General features: G+C 45.4%; 1 long non-coding RNA gene across 1 annotated transcript; it reads right to left on the reverse strand.

The window, feature by feature from the left end:
• Window positions 1–706: 706 nt before the first annotated feature.
• LOC132250042 (uncharacterized) lies at window positions 707–3,283 on the reverse strand. The gene is made up of 3 exons (XR_009461645.1): window positions 3,147–3,283; window positions 1,132–1,185; window positions 707–764 (listed from the first exon to the last, which is right to left on the reverse strand). It is a non-coding gene; the product is annotated as an uncharacterized LOC132250042 (long non-coding RNA).
• Between the last annotated feature and the right edge of the window lie 1,247 nt (window positions 3,284–4,530).

Here is a 4,530-nt window from a genome sequence, read left to right on the forward strand (position 1 = left end):
CAAAGAAGAAAAAGTCCATCATTCTAACTTCAGATTGCCTACAGAAATGAAAGGCAATTTCTTTGCAGATGGCTACTTGTCATTTTGTCATGAAAAGCTGTTTAGCTGGAAAAAAGCAACAGACAGATTTTCTGCCTGGAAAAAAAGTTAACATTTATGATTTTGTTCACTAGGTGACATTGACATCCTGAAGAATGGTGCTTGCTGTTGAATCTCGAGAACTTTCACCTTGCTTTCAAGAAAATTTACAAACATTATGAACAACTGTTTTCACACATGGATACACACAGCTAATGAAGATTTACCACTTCATTGCAGCTTCTCATACAGCTTGTCTCCAGCATATGGACTCTTGCCAAGTGACACAAAGACTAGATAAATGACAAGAGTACCATGGCTGGTGCTTAAGCCATAACTACGTACACTTTCATCACTTCAGGAAAATCTCCCTTACCTGGTAGCAATAGAAAATCTAACCCTTTTGTGATCCAAAGACTACACAGCAAGGTGATCACACGCACAAAGCCAATAGACAGCAAGTTCTTCTGCCGCAAACATGCAACTTTATGGACTTTGTAGTATTAAGATGAAGAAACACATTTAATCAGAGTTTGTTAAAGACGCTGTGTTTCCACTTCCATTTTGCTTCTTCCCCTCGTCATGAGCATTACCAGATAACATTAACTATACAGTTGTGTTTTGGCAAGCTCTCTCATTGGTGCTATACATAGTCAGCACCTCCAGAAGAACAGCCCAATGTCAACCTGAAAAGACAGTCATCATTCAAATAATGAAGTGGAGAGGGGAATTCAGTTTTTTTCTTCACTAAACAACCCATTAAAAAACAAAATTATTAGTTGTGGGAAGTATCATCACATGTTGAAGAACTTCAGGCTTTCTAATTCTAATCCAAATTCCAGTAGCTTCCAGGCACTTGTGGAGAAGCTTGGAAAATCTGATAACATCTTACAGTTAGCAGGTAGGTTAAATTAAGAGTTAGAGGTGTGATGCAAAGATGAATCTGTTAGGAAGATTTCATATACTGAGGGATATCAGATGTGGAAAACACTACACTCTCACCAAAAATATTCACTAACCAACTGACAAACTAGAAAAATAGTTCAGACATACCTATAGACCCCAAGAAGCTGCTCAGATGTGTTTTGCAAGATATCTTTAGCATCCCTAAAGAAAACAATATCACACACTAATCACTGAAAGGGAATTTAACCTACAGTTTGAGAAAGAAGCAGCTCAGCTCACATAAGCTCAACTTTGTTCTACTGCTTTCCTTGGAGCAGACCATCTATTCCACTCTACTTTTATGCCACCCAGGTGGTGCAAAGGGAGGAGAAATCCCTACGCTTCCTCTTCCACTGCTTTATGCCAAGTGGAGAGAGATGTAGCAGGAAAGTGAAGTGGCTAGAGCATGATGCACTCTGGCTCTCCGCAGATGTCATATATGGTCCTTAGTGGACCAGAGCTAAGTGGCATATCTCAAAGAAAGTCCTTTACTAGTTGAACTGTGCCAGGCTTGGATACAAATAATCTAGCACCTTATTGTTTCTATCTTGCTTTTCTCCGTGACCCTTCACACGTCACTCATATCCTTCATGCTATGAGGATGACAGAATAATGAACTTCTTTAAGCCAAACTTGCTACTGAACAGTACTTGGACAGTTACACATAGGTTGGACCATTGTCTTACTTATTAGTGATTTGGATCTTGTTTACATAATTAAAAAGAAAACTCAACATCCTCAGTTTGTATCATCACTAGCAGACAATATAACCTTTCAATATCACCCGTTCAGTCCTCCAAAGCAGCAAAATCCTTTGGCACTGTGAATACAGTGATCATTGTAACAGCCTATAGTAAACTAGAGGGTATCCTGGGAGCCCTGACATGCCAAAGTAGCTTGGTGAGAGAATTTTACTATCCCCATCATGGCTGAGCAGCTGGTCTGAGCAGTACACAACAGACAGCAATGGAATAAAACAGCACCTGGTATTCTTTCATACAAAGGCTAAGTTTATGGTCTCTGATGCCATTAAGCCCTTGTGCAAAAGAGCAGAAGCTCTTCAGCTTCATGTAGCATGATAAATTAATGAACTAGTCACTTAATTTTGTGAGTGTAATGAAGACTCTTTTCTGACATTTATTGCCGTTGCTAACCCAAAGTCATAGAAATAGAGGTATTTAATGTACTTTAGGGAAGTGTGACAGGTGGCCTCCTGGGGCCAAACTCTGTGGCCCGCCCGCCTGTCACCGTGACAGCCGGCCTACTCAGGGCCAAGCTCTTCGTGGCCCGCCCACCTGTCTCTGGGCAACCGCCCGCTTATCTTGCCCGCCATGCCTTTGATGATAATTGATTCAGATATCGATGTCAATTAAGCGGGAGGCTGCCCATTGTAATGCCCCGATGCCAAGGGGCGCTCTGCGGCTCCGACCTCCCCTAATACCACAGCCCAAGCCTCGCAGATGGCATCATGGTGTTCTCCTAGTAACCAGCCCCATACTGGGCCCCAGAATCGTCCTAACAGGACCCCTCTCTGATCCTTCCTATCAGGCTGCCACTCCGCCTTCATCCGGGCTACCTTGCCCCCCCGAAGCTATCTTCCCCTCTCGGGTGTGGTTCCCCCAGAACCTTCTGCTACCTGGCCCTGGCCCACCTCCAGGCCAGTCGGGACCCCAGGCCCCCGGCTCTTGGGCATCCCTCGCGGTGGGCCCCCGGCCCTTTTGACCCTCACTGGTCCTGGCCCCAGCATGGGCCAGTCGAGGGTACTATCCCCTTCAGACTGGGTCTCTAGCCCCTCTCTCTCATCCTCGGACCTCACTGTGCCACTACTCCCTTCCTCCTAGGAGCAACCGCAGCACCACGCCCTGTACACAATGCACTCTCAGGGTCTGCCCTCTCTGGGCTCCTCACAAACACTATCAGGGTTACCCACCCAGTGGTGGTGGGAGCTAGGGGTTAAGGCGCCCCGACCCGCCTTTCACCGGGGTGATAACTGGCCTGGCATTTCCTGGGGGCTCCCATGCCACTGAGAGCCCCACCAGACCACCCACTCCCAGCAGGGCGCAGTTTCAGGTCATGCCCAGGACCAGGAGCCTCCTTACCATCCCTTTGCAGCTCCCCCTTACCTCCAGGTCATTCACAGCAGCCCTATGGCCAAGCAATGTTGCTGCCTGGCCTCCTGCAGCCCAACTGCCTGGTTTATATAGGCCTCAAAATGGCTGCCCTAATCAGGCACCTGGAGGCTGCCAGCTCCAGGCCCTTAAAGTGGCAGAGACACTCTGTGCTCTGCCACAGGAAGTAAAAGTGAGTGGCACAAGACTGATACTTTGAGCCACTGTGAAGCTCCTCCCCAGAGCTTTGGATCTGAGTGGAAATGCATCTTTTATCCAGCTGTAAAGAAAAATTATAGTGATAAATACTGCTTGGGATCTAATTAACCTTCCCCCTCCTATTTTTAACTGCTTATGCTTTATTATAACAAAGTACCACATACTGTCATTATAAGTACCTATAGACATGCTCCAAGGCATCTGTGTCTGCTGGAGCATTCTAATTAGAGCACACCAGCGTGCCTCACCATCATGTGTATTAAGCATCCCACATTTCAAAATGGCCGTGGGGGTGGTTTAACTAAACCTTGTTGAATAAGCTTTAGTTAAAGTGCCCCTGCAGCCATTTTGAAACATGGGACATTTAATACACATGTTGGTGAGGCATTTTAATTACAGCAGCTCTCCAGGAACTGCTCTAATTAAAACACCCCTCCCCAAGTACATCTCTAGGCACCCTATGAGCCCTTCTACATGTTGTATCTATTGCACAACTACCTTGTTGACAGTACAATAAATTAAAACTGGCTACATGTGCAAATTCACTATGATGCCTTAAAAAAGTCCAACCAGCTATAAAGTTATGGCTTGAAAACATGTAATAACTTTATAGCGGGTTTCTATCCAGCTTTAATAGACAGTCTGCAACTGGGAGACTGCAGCTGCTGCAATTTCTGAGCCACTGAGAAGCACAAGACACCTCTGAGACAGGGAGATAATAGCCAGTGTGATCTCCCAGCTGAGGGGAACTCCACGCTGTGGCTGGGAGAACACAACTGCTGCAATCTCCCTGCCATTGTGATCTCCCAGCTGTGGGTATTTCAGGCACATGTGGCATGGCAGGAGGCACGATTGTGTGGATGACACATTAGATCCCATTGTGCCTTAACCTGTATGTGTAGAGGGGCCTATTTCTAACTATGGAACAGCTGTGCATGAGGTTAATGATGGAAACATGTGAGCTAGGTCTTTGTTAGGTATAATCACACATAGACACTTTTTATAAAGCAGTTAATTAATCCTTAACTTGAGAGGCCTTAAGTAAAGGATCACTTCATATTTGAGTGGACAATGCAGATCATACCACATGGACACTGAATAGTCAACGCTGAAAAGATTTTCTCCTGAACGTGGGTTCATGATAACCATAGAAAGTAACCAGCAGAATGGGTACAGAACA

This window comes from Alligator mississippiensis, chromosome 4 (genome assembly GCF_030867095.1).
Source record: "Alligator mississippiensis isolate rAllMis1 chromosome 4, rAllMis1, whole genome shotgun sequence".
Classification (NCBI taxonomy): Eukaryota; Metazoa; Chordata; order Crocodylia; family Alligatoridae; genus Alligator; species Alligator mississippiensis.